We start from the raw sequence: 18,936 nt of genomic DNA, 5'->3' as shown, positions 1-18,936 counted from the left end.
GGCTGATGGCTCAGAGCCTGGAGCCTGTTTCCGATTCTGTGTCTCCCTCTCTCTCTGCCCCTCCCCCGTTCATGCTCTGTCTCTCTCTGTCTCAAAAATAAATAAACGTTAAAAAAATTAAAAAAAAAAAAAAGAGGGGGGTGCCTGGGTGGCTCAGTCCATTAAGTAACCGACTTTCGATTCTGGCTCAGGTCATGATCTTGCTGTCTGTGTGATCAAACTCCACATCAGGCAGAGCCTGCTTGGAATTCTCTCACTCCTTGTCTTTCTGCCCCTTTCCGGCTTGTGTGCAAACTCTCTCTCTCTCTCTCTTTCTCCTTCAACAATCTTTAAAAAATAAAATCTTAAAAAAAAAAAGGAAGATAAAACAGACAGGTGGACACACAAGAAGGAGGCTGTGTGAAGACAGAGCCCAGGAGTGGACCGATGCCAAGGCAAGCCTAGGGACACCAAGTACTGCCCATCATCACCAGAAGCTGGGAAGGGACCAGGAAAGATTCCCCCTGAGAGCCTCAGAGGGAGCATGGCCCTACATGCGCCCCAGCTTCAGGCTTCTGGACTCCACAACTGTGAAACAGTAACTGTGTTGTTTGATGGCACTTTAGTGGGGCCCCTAAACTACCTGTTAAAGTGCAACCAGGACTAGGAGACTGGCCATCCAGGTCCAGGCAGCAGTGCCACCTGGAGATAAACACAGAGTTGTGTGTACCTTCCAGAGGGACTCAGCCAGCCTGGGAGGAGCCAAGGAAGGCTTCTGGAGAAAGTAGTCTCCCAGCTCAGATCTGATGTGCGGGCAGGGGGAGAAGAAGTTCAATTTGACATCCAACAAGGGTGGGTGGGTGTGGCTGTCCAAGGGCTGACATCCAGCAGGGAGGGAGTCAGCTTCAGACACTGGAGCTCTGGGGAGAGGGCTGGGCTGGAGAGGCACAGGCAGTGTCCTTCCCACTCTTGAAAGTCCAACACTGGCCGAGGAGTGGGTTTTGTGTGAAGGACACGGAGAAGTCATAGCAGGATTTTATTTTTATTTATTTTTTATTTTGTTAATGTTTATTTTTGAGACAGAGAGAGAGTGCGTGTGCAAGGCGGAGGAGGGGCAGAGAAAGGGAGACAGAAGATCTGAAGCGGGCTCTGCACTGACAGCAGAGAGCCCGATGTGGGGCTCAGACTCACCAGCCTTGAGATCTTGACCCGAGCCGAAGACAGACGCTTAACTGACTGAGCCACCTGGAGCCCCGAGGAGTCAAGCAGGATTTTAAACAGTTGGCTGACGTGGTCAGTTTTGTGGTTTAGAAAAATTCCCTGCTCTGTACCGACAGTGGGGAGCCTGCTTGGGATTCTCTTTCCGCCCCTCCCCCACTCATGCGCATGCTCTATCTCAAAATAAATAAAACTTAAAAAAGAAAAAGAGGGGCGCCTGGGTAACTCAGTTGAGCTTCCGACTTCGGCTCAGGTCATGATCTCATGGCTCATGGGTTCGAGCTCTGTGGCAGGCTCTGTGCTGACAGCTCAGAGCCTGGAGCCTGCTTGGGATCCTGTCTCCCTCTCTCTCTGTCCCTCCCCTGCTCACATTCTGTCTGTCTCTCTCTCTCTCTCTCTCAAAAATAAAATAAACATTAAAAAAAAAAAACACACAAAAGAAACATTCTCCTGGTTGAATGCAGAGCATGGACTGGAGGGGGCCAAGGCTGCCTCCTACTGGAGACAGGCTGGATCAGAAGGGACGTAGGAAGTGGAGTCCCTGGAGGGTGTGGGGGAATGCTAGGTGGGGTCTCCAGGAAGCGGCTTTTGGGGGCAGGAGGGTCTGTGTTTACCTCCAGGACCGGACCCTGGCCTTGGGCTTTGGTTTGCTCTTGGAGGTGACCACTGAGACTCTGATGACAGGTGCTTCAGGCCTCTGGGAGGCTCTGGGGGGGGTCAGCCCCAAGGTGGAAGGAGAGAGGGTGGACAAACCTCCTGCTCAGGCCTCTTAGCCAGGACTTGGACGGGAGACCCCTCAGCCAGGCTTCAGTCCACATGTCTATCTTCCCTGCCTGACAGCGACCCCCATGCCACGGAGGGTTGGCCACTGTGGCCCTGAGGGGCCTTGCAGTGCTGCCTGCTGACTCCTGGTGGCTGTCCCAGCAGACTGAAGTGGCCCTCGGGCCAGGTGGGAGCACAGGCAGAGCCAGACCTCGGAAAAGGCAAGTTTCCAAGTCTGGAGAGTGCAGCGAGTGGGCAGGGCTGGGAAGGGGCTGCTGGGAAGGTGGGGTGCGGGGAGCCCCCCCCCCCCCGCTCTGCCTGGGCTGGGGGAAGGGCCTCTGTTCCTTCCCCTCCTTGGAGGCAGGGGCCACCTGGGGCACGGGAGGAGGGGTGGCTTAACACTGCCAGTTTCCACTTGGAAGCCCTCTTTATTTGGCCAGGGATGGAGAAAGGCTGGGGTCAGAGTGCACACATCCCCATGGAAACCGCGATGAGCCTGGCCCCTCAGGGACCCTGGCCCTGGCAGGGGATGGGGCTCACTTGGGCTCAGGGGCCTGGGCTCTGCTTTCGGCAGCAGCTCTTCCGGGGAGGTCAGGCGGTGAGCTGCAGGGCATGTGGTGGGGAGAAGCAGGGAGGCAGAGAGTGCTCCGGCCACGGCCGCACTGGAAACAAGAGGGAGACTGCCGTGTGCCTCCTGGAGCCGCGTGCCCAGAGTAGGCGGCTAGCGCAAGGCAGGCGGCCAGAGGGGCACAGCAGCACACCTCGTGTTCAGGGGACTCCCCGCTCCTCTCGAGCCCTTGTTCTGTCTGCTGGTGCCAGCAGGCAGGCCTGGAGTCCTCTGGTTCTAAAGGCCTTGCCCAGCTGGCCTTGCCTAAGAAGGTGGGAGGGGTGCTGTGGGGGCCGAGATGGAGGGCAGCTGAACCCCACCAGGCCAGAGCGGGGCAGCGCTCGCTCCATCATCTGTTAATTGCCCGCCTCTGAGTACGGGGTTTTTGTCCAGAGAAAGGACAGGAGTCTCTTTGAGACTCCGCCCCAGCTGCCGCCGTCCCTGTGTGTCTGGGATCCCTCTGGGCCCGCCGGGCTTGGGGCTGTGCCTCTCATGGCGCTCCCCCGCACGCCTGGGGCCTGTTTTCCAAGAACATGTTTTCTCAGCCTGTCCCGCACGGAACTACCCAGGCTCTCAGAATTGCCAAGCTCTGTACGCACTGAAATAGCCACCCCAGGGACGACTGCCTACCTGTGGAAGCCTCACACGTGAACACCTGTGGGGGGCACCGATGTACCCGCACACGAAGGCCTCTTCACCCAGCAGTCCGTCTGTGCATGGGGGGTGTCCTGAGTCTTCTGAGAGCCTCTTTTTCACACCGAGGGAGACTCAGCCATCGGAAATACGGTCTCCGCAGGGCGAGGCCCCTGGAGTGTGCAGGGCTGGGGGGCTGTCCTGCTGGTCAGGCTCGCTGAAAAGGGCTCAGGACCTCCTTGAGTCAGCCAGGCTGGGCCCGGGGAGGACTGCACTGGGCGGGAAAAGACCAGCCAGCCCCAAATCACTTTCTTCAAGAGAATCTAAACACACACTTGCATGTTTTGAATAAATTTGCATATTGATCACACTATTCTAAATGCATTTTTTTTCCTCAGGAGAGGAGCTTTAATTCCAAATCTGTGAAATCAAATGAGAGATGGTGGTATCTGTCTTGCACTACAAGATTTATAAGACAGTTTTCAGGTTTGTTCCCCAGAGGGATCCTGGGCCCCCAGAAAGGACAAGGACACCTATTCTCCCCACAGCCGGACAGATACCAAGGCTAAATGAGAGCATGAATGAGCCACCGTCCAGCTGGACACCTTGCCAGGAGCTCCGGTGGAGTCTGGCAGTGACTGCTGGGGGGGGTCTCTTCAGTTATCTCGGGATCTCCAGCACCCTGCAAGGACACAGCACACATTAGGACCTCATGGATACCTTTTGGCTGACAGCGTGAGCAATTCCCTAATTCCTTTCACTTGTGACACTGGGGAGGGTCTCACCCCTGCCCTGGCTTGCCCTATGCCGGTCCCTGCTCTGGCGGGAAGCAGCTTGGAGCCGGTCAAGGTGGGGACTCTGAAGTGCCCACGTCTAACGCAGAGTTTCCTACCAGGGTCCTACATTGGCGGAACTGTATGGACAGCCTTTGTATCCCCAGGCCCTCAGACACGGGATGAGACCTGCGGTGAGATGGCTCTTTGCAGCTGAGGCCAACCCCGTAGAACGTGGCGGCTGGAGGCTGAGCAGGAAGACCCTGCTTGGAAGGGGACCTGAGCGGCACATCGTCGTGTCCACCATACCAGCCCCCTGTCCTTACCACAGCCAGAGTGATCTTCTCAAAGCTGTGCTCTGACCACAGGCTGGCATTCCTAAGCCGCCCTGCCCCGCTGCAGCCTCATTGGAATGGCACATCGCCCAGCAGTTCCAGGGACCGAGTCCTCACTCTGACCACAGATCCCCCACTCCACCCAGCTCCAGGCCAGACTTGAGACTGGGGACGGGGTGGGGAACCGCTGAATCCACGCCCTGCAGATACTCTGCAGGAAGACTCCGACACCAGCGAGCTGGCCAATCCTTCTCCGGCCTGTTTCCACGCTCCCTCCCATTGTTTGGGACCATCGGAAGCCAAGTCTGTAGCGTAGGCTCCAGGAGCGCAGGCGTGTGTGTGTGTGTGTGTGTGTGTGTGTGTGTGTGTGTGGCGTGTGTGTGTGTGTGTGTGTGTGTGTGTGTGTGTGTGTGTGTGGAGGGGCAGTTGGAACTTGACCTCCGCCTTCCCCGCGCCACCGCGCTTCCTGTCCCGGGCGCCTTCTTCCCGCCCCCGAGGTAGGGGCGTGGGTGACCACCTGGGTGCCGGGCTGGCAGCCCCCGCGGGCTGGCCCCGCGGTGCCGCGCGCACCGGCCACCGCACCGCAGCCCGAGTGGCTCGTGCTGAGAGGAGGACGCGCGCGGCTGCCCGACGTCCCAGATCCACCGCCGCGCGCCCCCGGCAGGGGCCGCGATCGCGCGGGGCCGGCTCGCGGGCCGCGATTGGGCGCGCGGCCGTGACGTCACCCGGCGCCCGCTGGCTCCGGCCTCGGGCTCCCGGCTCCGGGCTTTGGGTTTAGCCGCCGCCTGGCGCGCGCCCGGCCGAGTAGCGGGAGCGGGACGCGCGCTCCGCGCTGCTCTGAGGCGGCTCGCGGGGTCCCGCGGCCCCGGCCCCCCGCGCGCCCCCTCCCCCCTCCCGCCCGGTCCCCGCCCCCCGCGCGCCGCCCCCCCCCGCTCCCCTCCCCCCCTCCCGGTCCCCGCCCGCCCCCGCGCCCCGCCCGCCCGCGCGCCCCGCCCGGCGCGGATTTGAAAAGTCCGGCCGCAGCCCCGCGAGCGCGGCAGCCAATCAGCGGCGCGCACTTTCCCGCGGCTTCTGCGAGGCGGCGGCGGCCCGGCGGCGGCGGCGGCGGGCGGGAGGCGCGGGGGCGGGGTCGGCGCCGCGCGCGGAGAGCCTCGGCCTGGCCGCGCTGCGCCCGCCGCCGCCGCCGCCCCCTCCCCTCCCTCGGCCCTCCCTCCCCCGCGGCCCCGGCCCCCTCCCCGGCCCGCCGCCGCCGCCGCCGCCGCCGCCGGAGCCGCCGGAGCCGCCGCGCCGGGAGAGCCGCCGCCGCCGGAGGATGCGACGCACAACAGGTCACTGGAGCCGCCGGCTCAACCGCCGCCGCCGCCGCCGCGGGCCCCGAGGGGCTGAGGGGTCCGGGGGCGCGGGGGCCGCGGGGCCGGGGCTGAGGGGCCGGGAGGAGCAGGCCGGCCGGCGGGGCGGGGGCGGCCGCGGCTAACGGGGCCGGGCGGAGGGCGGCCGCGGCCATGTTGGGCCCGGCCGCCGGCGGCTGCACCTGTGCCGGCCTGCGGGCCGGGCGGCCTTTGTTCGCGGCGGCGCCGAGCGGGCCGGGCCGGCCTTTGTGAGGCGCGGGGCCCGGCCGGCGGTGGGAGGGGCGCGCCGGGCCGGCGGGGAGGCGCTTTTTGTCTGCGGACGGTCCGCGGGTGACACTCGCGGGCGCCGGCCGTTGGTCAGCGCGGGCGCCCCGGAGCCGGGCCGGGCCTTGGCAGGTGGAGGCGCGGGGACCCCGCCCGGGGCTGTCGGCGCGCGCCGCCCCGGCCCCCTCTCCCCCCGCCCCCCACCCGGCGCGGACCGGGAGCCCCCCGGGGGGGGGTCTCGGGACGCGCGGAAGCCCGGCCGCCGACCGCACGGCTGCCGCGGCCCCACTCGCGAGAAGGGCGGTTGAAAATCTCGGCGTTTAAAAAATGCTGGTCTTGAGTCTGGGTGGAAAGGTCGCGCGGGCCCGCGGCGTCAGTCCTCTCTCCCGCTGTGCCCGGGGGCCGGAGCCGCCCCAGGTTTGACATCCAGGTGGAAACTTAGTATCGCGGCTGCCCTTCCGCCGGGCCGCACGCTGGTGCAGCAGATGAGTGGGGGCTCCGGGTGCGAGAGTGAGAGCGTGAGCGTGAGCCTGCGAGGAACACGCCGCTGTGGTAGGGCGTGAGCGCGAGGCTTGGGCGCTGACAACCCACGCTTAGATTTTGGGGGCCTTGACTTTTACAGGAGTTAAACCCCGAGCTTCCTTGATCACTGAACAACTTCAGGAGCTCACGTAGGTACCCCGCGCACCGGTTACGTTGTGTTTCGTGTATTTTAAAATGAGGTTGTCAGGATGTTAAGTAAGAAGCCGTCCCATTCTCGCAGCTAGGACCTTACCTTTTATTTTTTCAAATGCTTTAAATGCCCTCGGTGTCTAAGTGTGAGAACAACAGTGCTTCAAAGTACAGCTGCAAACGGCAAGACGGAGGAAACCCGGCCTGTGCGCACAACCCTTGCCTTGTGTGCTCTTACCCCACAACCGTCCATAGTTCAAATCTAAACTACCGACTGGAAGTGAAGGGGACTCATGCCTTAAGCATGATTACTTTGAGTCATTTCCTTTTCTTTTCTTCCATTTTCTCAGACGCCCGGCAGCCTTCAGTTTTGGGCTGATGGTTGGTAAAGAGAGGGCGTGCTGCGTGGTTGTGAGTTGGTGAGAGCTTTTGTGGAGAGCTCTGATCTCTTCTGCGCAAAAATCCTCCCTCCGACTACATGACTGCGGGTCAGACTGGCCTCTGACTCCAGCTGTAAACTTTCTTGTGTAAGAGTTTCAGATAAGTAACTGAAGCTTGAGAGACAATTTTATTCTTACGCAAAGTAAACCGACCTGCGATTTGTGGAAACACCGAGTGAAACAATAAACAGGCCACCAGGTGTGGCAGCTAGGCTTAGGGTTTTTATGCACGTGATTCATATGGAACCCTTAAAACAGTAAGTAGCGCTTTAATGTGAGGAGCCCAGTGAGGAACTGTGGGAATTCGATGCCAGAAATGAGAGGCTCCGCGGCTCTGGTTAAGGAGGAGTGGGTCTAGCCTTCCACCTGTTTGGATGCCCTTTCCTCCTACAAGGAGTCCCAACTTTGAAAAGTCCCAGCTCCTGCGGCAGAATGTCAACTAATTAGTTACTTCCTTTTTATGGTTTGACGCTCGGGTGTAAGAGTAGGTGGGATAGACTCAGAGGTGCTGGCAGACGGTGGAAAACGCCCATAAAAGGTGTGCCTCGTGAGACACAGCCCATGTAAAAGGTGCTAAGATGATGCTGAGGTTTGCCGTCTGGATGTGTTTTGCTCTGCCCTTTTTATTCTGGGCAAATAACCTTTCTAAGAAACACTTTCGGGAGCCAGCGGGAACGGGAGATTTAGGCTTCACGCTCCCCTGTCCTGGTACACACTTTTGCTGCGGTTCCGGCTTGGTGACAGAACGTGAGCAGTTTCGGGTTAGCGTCTCAGTTGCCTGAGCCTCACTCTCCTCTTTTGCTGGACTCCAGCAAGTGTGTCTTTGTTCCCCAAATATGCGGTGCCCTGCCCTGACTCCAGGCCTTTGCGCAGGCTGCTGTTGGACCAGGGGCACTGCTTGTCCTTCCTGCTGGAGCGCGGAGTACCCGGCCTTCCAGTGGCCGGCTGTGACCTTTCCCCCCTCCTGGCCTAGCTCTTGAAGATAGGGCTCTCCTGGCCTTGGGCGGCACAGGCTCTGGGGTGCCTCCTCACGGCAAGAACTCCGCGAATGCTGAATATACGGGCATACGACTCAGGATAAACAAACAGCCCGTTTTAAAGTCAGCACCTGACCTGTTTGCCTCTATTTTCTGTAAGTCTCGTTGGCGCAGAAAGGGATCCTCTGGAAGAAGCTGAGTATGGAACGTAAGCGGCTGGCCTAGGGTCACCGGGCTTCGGTCGGGGAGCCAAGACCGTGTTTGCCGGGCAGGGCTGTCTCCTTCTCTCATCATAGCTAACTCGAAAGTTAAATGAAAGTTGATTATGAGACACTGCAGGCATGTAAGTGTAACGAGTAGTAGACCTGTATCTACCACCGAGATGAAGCAAGCAGTGATGTGTTGACCGTACCTGTTTGTCTTGCGGGGCAAATACAGAACAGGAGGTGAGAAACAAGAGGTGAATGGAGGGAGGCTTAGGCTCTTGCTTTACACACAGTCTTTATGTGATTTTTTTTTTTTTTTTTTTTTTTTTTTTGAGAGTGAGCATGCGAGGGAGGGGCAGAGAGAGAGAGAGGGAGAGAGAGAGGATCTTTAGCAGGCTCCGTGCTGAGCCACATGCAGGGCTCAATCTCATGCCGGTGAGATCACGACCTGAGCTGAAATCTAGAGTCCCACGGATAACCTACTCAGCCACCCAGGCACCCCCTGTGTGATTTGTTAATTTCTTTTCCAGGCATGGTTATTTATACTAAGCCCTTTGGGGAGAAAGAGACTTAAGTTGGTTGCCCCAGGGACTTGTCAGCGTTTTAATTTGTCTATTGGTTGCAATATAGCTTCTGAAGGAGTTGATTGGTTTGATGAAATTTGGATTGCTAGGTAAAAAACTGAAGATGGACCACAAAGTTGTTTTGTCCTTGAGTCTGCCTTCCAACAAGCAAGTGGCCACATAAGCGTCTTCAAAGCATGTGTTTCTCTAATACTTCAACGGTTTCAACGAAACATAGAGGCACAGACCTTGCAAAGTCTTGGTTAAGCTGAGTGTTGGCCTGTAGCTTAAAGCTCCCAGTAGTGAGAGTTTCCTAGCAGGTGTACAGGGAACACTCCTTATTCCTGGAAGGAATTGGGACCTCAGCGTTTAAGCTGACTGGGTTGTCACGGAAAGAGTTGATGGTGTGAATTGTTTGTTATGCTGTTAAAGGATATATTTGTATCAGCAGCACCTTCGTGTTTCTGGTAACGTTTCATGTGTTTCTGCTGCTGTATTCTGGAGGCCAACAGATCAGAAAGCGTGTTTCTGACTCCAGCTTTACCGCCTTCAGTCAGCTCTCTACACCCTGCCTCGACTGTGAAAAGTGCACGTGTCATCACGTGAGGCCCCACTTCTCAAGGATCTCCATTGCCTTAGGGTTCGAGACCAGCGTCCCTGGCCTCTCAGCCTGTGCTGCACTTATCTCGTCCTGCGGCCCATCTCTGGGCTGCGCTTTTCCCTTGGGCATCTGCATGGTCAGTGCTTGCCGCCTCCCTGCCTACACACCCCCTAGTGCGTACGTGGGCACCGTTGGCTTTTCTTACCTCTCGCTCAACTCTCTGCTTGGACCACACTCCCACAGGGCCACCCAAGTCTCTGCCTGTTTTGAGAGGCCCTCGTAATTATGCCGGGAGCGCTTTGTGCTTCGCCCACCTTCGCCCACTCTCCATTCCCACTGTTCTTTGGCCCATCGCAAGGACCGCGGCCACGCGTGGCCTCAGGTAGTTGCATTTGCTGTTTCTTCTGCCCAGAATGCTCTGCCCTGAACACCTGCACGGCTAGCTCCTTGCCTGCCTTTAGGTCTTTGCTGAGACCTCTTCCCAGGCACCTTCCCTGACCGCTGACTTAAAAGACCCTGGCACTACCCATCTGCCTTAGCCTTTCCTCCTTGGCACTTATCCCCTGACACTGTGTTTTATTGATCTGTCCATCTGCCTGGCTCCATTGACATGTCTGTAGGGTGGGGACTTGTTCTCTTCTGGCTTTGATTACTCTCATACCCCCAAGTGCCTAGGGTGGTGCCCCAGTGACCATCAGTTGCTCCGTGATTATTTGAATGAATGGACTCTCAGTTCTTTGATTTTGAGTGTATACAGTCTCAGAAGTGCTGTGAGCATGCTTGCCCTGCTGTGAGGTTGGGAATGCAGAGGAGGGCCATGGGCAGGTGACAGATGTCAGAGAGGAGGCTCACGAACCAGTGCTAGAGAATTGTGGCTCTCCAAGACCCCGGAGGTAGGGGTGGGAAGAGCGGGCAGATACAAGAAAGGGGGCTGAAGTGGGATTGATGGGCTGGGGCACAGCATAGGGCTCAAATTCAGGGGACAGATTTGGTCCAGGTGACTCCAGTATTCATAATTTGAAAAATCTGGTGGCTGGGGCACCATTTTTATCTCCCTGTGTACTCGTGAGAGGGAAGTTGGGCCTAGTTTCTGATCTCTGTTCCCTGCAGAAAGGAGCTCTGATCTCACCTGCCAGCCACGAGTATCCCTGGTGCTTTTCCTCCTCTTCCTTCCGTAGAGGAGGCCATGGGTCTTGAGCACAGCGTGTGGCCCCTGCGTGTTTGTCCAGCATCTCTGTTGGCTGCTCCAAGACCTCACTGTCCTGGTGCTGCAGCTCTGGTGACCTGTTGCCTCTGGTGCTGCCCACCCAGCACCCACAGCACTAGATACAGGGTCTTTGTTGTTTGGCTTTTTTGCTCCCAAGTTTGTCATCGCTTTGTGAATGCTAGGCCCTGTCGTGACCGCACATTGTGTGGGCTCCTGTCCCTTCCTCTTTTCTAGGTCGTGACTTTTTCAGGGGGAGGACCTTCTGACCTGTCTTCGGGTCCTCGAACAGTGCCACTGAGTACTCCGTTAACAAGCGGGGACAGCTTTGGAGTCTTCTCTTTTCCTGAAGCCTTTTGTTTCATGAAAGTGTGAATTCCTACATTTTTTAGATTGAAATATATGTTAGAAATAAGAGACTTCGTGTCGTTTCCCCCAAAAGATTTGAAGTTGGTGCCGTCTGCATAGAGCTTTTCTCTGCAGCTTCCAGCATTGAATATTCTTTACCTCTTGTCGAACCCTCACAGCAGGAGGCCGAAACCCAGAGATATTAAGTACTGACCCAAAGGCACGCGGCCATAAGTGATTAGAGCCCCTGCAAGGCCTGACCTTTGTTTCCGTCTCTGGCAGCTTACTGTTCTGCCTCTCGGGATGTTTTAACAGAAGCCCGTCTAAACAGAAGCCCGTCTATACGTGGCTGGGAGGGTGGGCCATTCTGTTTTTGTTAGTCAGCATGGCGGTGCACTTCTTTCTAACATTTCTTCACTCACTGAGTATCAGCTGTGTTCCAGCGATGAACCAGAGCCTATGGCCTTCACCCCGTGGAGTTTACAGACCTGTGAGGGGGATGAAACAGGGGAGACACGTCTTTGGAAACCCTGAAATAGTCCTGCCTAACCGTTGAACCTTAATCTGATCAAGGCTCTGTGTCCAACAACCAATTCATGGGAAATACAGGGGGAGAGGAACACGTTAAGCTAAACCATAGGGTCGCCGTTGGCAGAACCTACAAGACCAGTGACCTGATCTCTTCAACAAGGAACAAAAGTGTTCTGTGGACGTTTTATTTGTGTCCAAGACAGGCCAGTTGGTTAGAGACATGGCTAAACATCACCTGTGATAGCCGGGATACTTAGGAACCGGAACACTGACTGGATGTGTCGTTAAGGAAGTATTTTTTTTTTAGCTGCCATAATGGTTTTGTTATATTTGAAGAACATAATTTGAGGGGTACCTGGCTGGCACCGTTGGTAGAGCATGTGACCTGATCTCAGGGTCCTGAGTTCAAGCCCCGTCCGTATTGGGCACGGAGCTTACTTACGAAAAGAACTTGTACCTTTTAGAGACACGTTCAGTTACTTACCTATGAAATGATGCGCCACGTGGGATTTGCTTCACAATTCTCTGAAGAGGGGACAGTGGATGTATGGCTGGCTGGATCAGGACTGACCTAGGTCGAGGTTGGTATGGGAACGTGGGGCTGTACCTGCTCTATCTACCTTTATGTGTATTTAGAATTCTCCATGACAGAAAAGAGGAAAGTCGTGAAGGAAATCTCGGATGCGTCTAGTAGCATCTGTAGGGAGATTCTATGTAGCTGGGGACTGGCTTTCAGGGAAGACTTCCTGATGGGATGGGTGCTGGAGCAGAGAGCAGGAGAGGGCTTGGTGGGGGACACACCTAGTTGAGGTAGGCACCCGTACGCAGAGGAGGGGGCAGCCTGTGCAGAGACCCTGGGGCGGGAACGGAGGGTGAGGGGACCGTGTGCAAAATGAAGCTGCACAGGTCGGAAGGGGGCAGGAATTTGGGGCTGTAGGAAGGATCTTCCTCCTAAGAGCAGCGCGAGGCCCTTGGAGGGTTTAAGGAAGGGCGGGGCGTGTGGGTGAGACACACATCCGTTGGCTTTGGACAGTGCCTTTGTCGGAGTCGTCTGTAGAGTTGGTGATGGGAGGACGGGGGAGCGTGAAGAGCTGGGTACAGGAGGCCAGGCTGTGGCTGCTGTCTCTTTGCATGGGGATCTTTCCAGTCGTCCTTGCTTTGGACGTTTGGTGCCCGGTAGGACTGAACAGTCCTGCCCCCGTGGAGTTTGGTGTGGCCGTATGATTTGCTTTGGACAATGAGAAGTGACCTGTTGCTTCTGACCAGAGGGTCTGAGGGATGTGTGCTTTATCATATCTTCTTTTTCTGACTCTCATTGTGGGAGCACACAGATCTGTACTGTAAGCAGGAGAGAACCCTTTGGGTTGAGCCAGGTAACAGGTGATGGCTTTGGGGCTTGTCACCGCAGCATGACCTAGTCCTTGGGTCTCCAAGCGTGGCCCCTAGACTGACACCATATTTACCTGGGAACTTGTTGGACACACACGTTCGCGGGCCTGTCCTCGGCCTCTTGAGTCCTAAGCTCTGGAGCGGGGCCCGGCATCTGTGTTCAGATGAGCTTTTCACGTGATTGTGATGCTTTCTACGTCGAGGAGAACTGCCTGTGACTTTGCTGATTGATAAGCCAGTTAGGACCTTGCGGTGTTTGTCCGGTGAAGGATGCTGGTGGTGGGCTAGTGCCGAGGTGGTGGGTGTGGGGAGAAGTAGGTGGGTGTGGGTAGGAAGGATTCTGGAATAAGACTGATAAGACCTGTTGTTTGGGATGGGAGAGATGTTTGGGGTGGCCCCTAAGTTTTTGTCTGATAAAACCAGATAGATGGGGTGCCATTCACCGTCTAGACAAAATATTCTTCTGTAAGAACAATTTATATCTACTTTGGTTTCAGGGTTCAGAAACCAAGAACAGCCTATTAAAGAATCATGAAAACGTCTGTTGATGTCTTCGTGGAAATATCAGTTTCCTAGTGAAGCTCACGTTGATCCCCCCCACCCCCCCCCCCCGCCTTTGAAATTGCGTCCTGTCTGCTCCCCAGATCCCCCTGGCTGATTATTTTTCTCCACAACAGCCGCTACTTTGTTTATTGCCCCTCCCCCTTGAGTGGAAGCTTCTTGAAGGTAGGGCCCTTGTCTCGAGTTCACTTCTGTGTCCCTGCAAGCACTCGGCGTGTGTGAGCCGAACAGACAATTGCCTGTTGAGGGGTCAGCACCGGATGCAGTCCCCGTGGCCAGATCCGAGAGCAGGCCGCAGCCACCCACCACGGCCTCGGGGGGTGAGCAGGAGGGAGTGCGGGCGACTTAGAACCGCTCGGGTTTTGGTCTGCGTGTGACTGGGGTGCTGCCGAGCATTGTCCGGCGTCTGGTAGCGAGGCCCCTGATTCTCATCTGTTGGAATTTCTGTGGGAAGGTCTGGCCTGAGGGCGTGGGGAAGCTGTCTGACTTCGGGCGGCTTAGTCCTCCTCAGGTGGGAGAGGACAAGCATGTTTTGTTGAAAGCAGCAGTGCCCGGAATGAAGGCTTGCAAGCGGGACTGCTGACAGGGCAGCGTGGTGGGTTTTCCTCTCCCCCGTTCTGTTTCTGAAGCTCTGTGCTTTGTGGGACCTGAGTCGGGATTACGCATCACGTTAACAGGTCATTGGGTTGTTTTCTGTCTAGTTCTGAAAGTTGTATAAAAAAAGTATTTGTTTCCTTAAAATTCAACCGCTTATAACTTGTTTGAGAAAAAATAGGAGTGGTTCGTGTTGTCCACTGCCCACCTTTGGAGGCTAAGCTCGCGTGCGCCTCTCAGACAGTACGGTGCTCTCGGCTGCTCTAGGGACCCGTGTGAATCCGCAGGTGGCGTCAGTAAAGGGCAGAAACAGGGTGGCGTCCCGTGCTCTCGTGTCGGCCGCCCGCCACGGGTCAGTGGAGTGTGATTGAGGGCTGTCTCCTGGTTCAGAAGAAATCCTGGACCGTTACCCTCTCTGCTTCCTTTGGAGAGGGGCCTTCCTTGTTTTTGTAGGTTGAGAAGTGTCTGAGGCAGAGGGAATCTGCCTTGGCGGCCCGTTACATTTTAATAATAGGGCCTCGCTCTTCCTTTACCGGCAGCCTCTTGAGTCCCCCAGGGAGACTCCTTGTGGGGCCCAGCGTGGCCAGCGCGGGTGTGGGAGGGACGTGCACCTGCTGTTGCATTGGACCTGGCGGCCGCTCGTGGTTGAGCCCCTTTGTGGGCTGTCTGCGTCCCATAGAAACCAGTGTTGGCTCCCGTGGTCTTCGCCAGCTACCTGTTCTCCGCGCGCGGCCGAGATCTCAGGGCTGCTTCTTTGTAGCTGCTCATATCCTGGTGTCACCTCGCTGCTCTTCTCCCTTCATGAACCGCTGGGCACAGGAGTGATGGGCAGGGTAGGGGTGGAGCAGAACCCGAGTTTGAGTTCCCGCTGGAGTTCATAGAAGTCCTACTTTCAAGGATACGTGAATTCTTGACACATCATTAAGGCGAAATAGGAAGCTTAATTATTATTATAGATGATTTTTAAATTTTGTAATCTTTATTTTTGAGAGAGAGAGAGTGAGCGAGTGTGCAAGCGGGGGAGGAGTAGAGAGAGAGAGGGAGACACAAAACCTGAAGCAGGCTCCGAGCTGTCAGCACCGAGCCCGACGTGGGGCTGGAACCCACGGACCGTGAGATGATGACCCGAGCTGAAGTTGGACACTCAACCGACTGAGCCACCCAGGCGCCCCTATTACAGATAACTTTTAAATCAGAAAACACATTTTGTGAAAAATTGGTATGATACAGAAATGTAGGAAGGAAGGAAACATAACCTCACCAACTAAAATGTTTATGGCTATTTCTGGCTTAGCTTCTCCTTTATCGAACTGGACCACGAACCCTAAGAACAAATTCTGCTCCCCTGTCCCCTGAGGCAACCGCTGCACTCTTGTTAGTCGTTTCTGTAGACTCTGTCTGCACTCTGAAAAAAAGGACTTGCTCATTTTGCAGAGTTGAGAACTTTGAGGTTTACATGTTATGTGTCAGGTTCCATCTTTGGGAGTTCAGGATCTTTCTTGTCCCCTCGCCTCCCACTCCCTTCCCTGCTTCCTCCCAATATTGTGGTGCTGGCGAATCTATTTCTACGTGGCGGGCTGTTCTAGAATTCGGTGGTTGAAAACCTAGCATTTGTCTGTGTGCAGTTCTGCTCTTGGCTGCAGGCCTCTGCTCTCCCCAAGGTGGGCCTTCCCACAAGGCTGCAGGCCTCTGCTCTCCCCAAGGTGGGCCTTCCCACAAGGCTGCAGGCCTCTGCTCTCCCCAAGGTGGGCCTTCCCACAAGGCTGCTTGGGCTTCCTCTCAGCGTGGTGGTGGCTGCTCTCCAAGGTTAGGCCGGCGCTGGTGTGGCATTGCTCTTGTCATGCTCTTTCCGTGAAAGCAGTCACAGCCCCAGGCCAGACAAAGGGCGTGGAAACGTAGACATTTCTTTGTGCAGGGGAGCGAGAGAGGATTTGGGGCCATCTTTCATCCTCCACAGTTTTATAACAGTTTTTGGTTTAAATGGATGTGTAGCAACTGTTACATCGTTCAGCTGAACCGTGCAGTGTGATGGGTAATATTTGCTTTCGTGTTTCCTTAGTGGAAACCGTTATGTTGTTTTCCATTTGCCTGGTCTCCTGTGCGTCTATTACTAATTCAGTCCCAGGTTTTCCAGGTGAACCGTGTAAACAGCCTTTAGTGATGGTCAGCTGGACTCTGTCACGGCCATGTTTTTCTTTCGGTGACCTCGGAGCTCTTTGCCCTCCTGCTCCAGACTGGGTCCCCACGGGCCTGTGACACGGCTGCGTGTTCTTCCCTTCACAGGTGGACCTCCAATTCTTGGGTGTCTTGTCTTCTGTGATTTACTTTGACCTGTGGTGCTTCTCTTAAATGTGCTCCGGGAGGCGACATTTTTTGAGACCTGGCATGCTAAAACAATCTCCTATGTCGGTTGATAGCTTGGCTAGGTATGTGGTTTGGATTGGAAATAATTTTCTCACAAATTTGAAGTGCATTGCTTCAGTATTTTGGGGCTTTCCGTGTGCATTTTCTCTTTTAGGAACACTGATGCTATCGCGGTTTCTGATTCTTTGCCTATGACCTGTTATCTGCACCCTGCCCCCCACCCCCCACCCCTCCCGGCCATGGGTCTCCTCTGCATTCATTATGCTGGCACTTGATGACTTGGTGGGTCTTATTAACCGTTTGATTCTGGGACATTTTGAGTTATTTCTTCCATAATTAAAAAATCTTGACTATGTTTCTATTTTTCTCCAGTTTTATTGAGGTATAACCAGCGAAATTGTTATATATTTAAAGCATACAAGGTAATGATTTGATATATGTATACATTGTGAAATGAGTACCATAATCAAGTTATCCATCACTTAAAAGTTACCTTTAAAAATGTTTTTAGGGGCGCCTGGGGGGCTCAGTCAGTTAAGCGTCTTGACTTTGGCTCAGGTCACGATCTCGCAGTTTGTGGGTTCGAGCCCTGTGTCAGGCTCTGCAGAACCAGGAGTTGCTTCAGATTCTGTGTCTCCCTCTCTCTCTGCCCCTCGCCTGCTTGCACTGTCTCTGTCCCTCTCTCTGTCTCTTTCTCTGAAAAATAAATACTAAAAAAAAATTTTAATTCTAGTGTCGTTAACATACAGTGTTATGTTAGTTTCAAGCGTACAATATAAACTATGTGTGGTGAGTGTGCTTAAAAGTTGCTTTCTTAGCAAATTTCAAGTGAAATACATTATTAACTATAGTCACCATAATATATATTATATCTTTGATCTTATAAATGAAAGTTTGCATTCTCTGGGGCACCTGGGTGGCTCAGTCGGTGAGCTCAGGTCATGATCCCAGGGTTGTGGGGTCCAGCCCCGGGTTGGGCTCCTTGCTGAGCCTGGAGCCTGCTTCACATTCTCTCCCTCCGCGCCTCTCCCCTGCTTGTGCGAGCACAGGTGTGCCCTTTCTCTCTCTCAGATTCAAAACAAAACAAAAGTTTGTGTTCTCTGACCAATGTTCTCCTGTTTCTCCCACCCCCAGCCCCTGACTGTTTTACTCTCTTTTTGTATGAGTGTGACTTTTTTCTTTTTTCTTTTTCAGATTACACATGTAAGGGGGATCACACAGTTTTTGGCTTTCCCTCTCTGGCTTATTTCACTTAGCATAATGTCGTCTGGGTTGCAAATGGCAGAATTTCCTTTTTTCTTTTTTTTTAATTGGGGCAATTTTTTGGGGCCATATTTTCTTCATCAGCTGGTGGGTTGATGGACACAGAGGTTGTTGCCATGTGTTGGCTGTTGTAAATCACACTGCACTAAACATGGGTAGCCGATACCTCTGAGATAGCAATGTTGTTTCCTTCAGATAAATGCTCAGAATGGGGTTGCTGGGTCACGTGCTGTTTCTTCTTTCTCTTTAATGTCTTTTTTTATTTTGAGAGAGAGCACACGCGTGAGCGTGCATGGAAGGGGCAGAGAGAATCCCAAACAGGCCGTGCCGTCAGCCCAGAGCTTGACCTTGAGCTCCATCGCACGAACCGTGGCATCGTGACCTGAGCCACAATCAGGAGTGGGACGCTTAATTGACCGAGCCACCGACACTCCTCAGATGGTATTTCTGTTTTTAATTTTTTTGAGGAACTTCCATCCTGGCCTCCCCAGTGGTTGCACCAGATTCACGTCCCCACCAGCAGCACACGCTCCTTGCCTGTGCTCGTTTCTTGTGTTTTGATGCTAGCCATTCTGGTAGGGGTGAGGTCGTCCTCACCGTGGCTCTGAACGACCTCTCTGTGACCATGAGTGGTGCTGGGCATCTTCTCGTGCACCTGCTGGCGGTCTGCGGGCCCTCTTGGGACAAATGTCTGTTTAGGGCTCTTTTATAATTTCTAAAACCTTCTGTTTCTGTTTGGAACTCTTACCACATGGCTGTTGTGTCAGCATGATCTTCAGATTTTCTTCTTTTTCTCTCCAGTGTTTCTCTTTTCCTTCCTGCCTTCCTCCTCCTTCCACCCGCTCCCTGTTCCTTCTCCTCCTTTCTCCCTTCCTGCCGCCCTCCCTCCCTCCTTCCTTCCTCTCTGCCCTTTGGCAAGACTAGGAGATTATGATGTCTTGTCTCTTTTTGTCCCCTTAGTGGTATTGGAATGTGACTACAGACAGTGCTGTCGTTTTTAATTATTTCGGGAATATTTTTACATTTTCATAATGTTCCTTTAAAAATCTAACGAAGAGCCTAGATGATACGTTCTCCTGCTTCAGAATTAAAACGTTATGGTGTGAAAATCTCTCTCCCACCCCATACCCTGGCCACCCGATTCACCTCCCTAGAGGCCACCGTGTCACCAGAGGTGGGCAGAGAATACCCAAGTGGGAGGCTGTGTCTGTTTGGACTCCCGTGGGAGTCACATCGAGGGCTCTCCCGTTCTCTGTGCGAGGTGTCCTCTGAGCTGCTGCTTCGCTTCTGCCTTTGTAAATTC

General features: G+C 54.9%; 1 protein-coding gene across 2 annotated transcripts in view; it reads left to right on the top strand.

Moving 5' to 3' along the window:
• The first annotated feature begins 5,559 nt into the window (after positions 1-5,559).
• The window catches only part of NSD2 (nuclear receptor binding SET domain protein 2), a 93,473-nt gene continuing 80,096 nt past the window's right edge, over positions 5,560-18,936 (top strand). The window contains exon 1 of one of the 2 annotated variants that reach the window (XM_047094236.1): positions 5,560-5,635. The gene's annotated coding sequence lies outside the window, so the exon portion shown is untranslated. The remainder of the gene's footprint in view (positions 5,636-18,936) is intronic. The other variant, XM_047094235.1, reaches the window with a different exon arrangement.

Source organism: Lynx rufus, unplaced genomic scaffold (genome assembly GCF_022079265.1).
Source record: "Lynx rufus isolate CCGP_SWC_20201006 ecotype Redwood Valley unplaced genomic scaffold, mLynRuf1.p SCAF_38, whole genome shotgun sequence".
In the NCBI taxonomy this organism is placed as follows: domain Eukaryota; kingdom Metazoa; phylum Chordata; class Mammalia; order Carnivora; family Felidae; genus Lynx; species Lynx rufus.
This window is presented reverse-complemented; position numbering and strand designations above follow the sequence as displayed.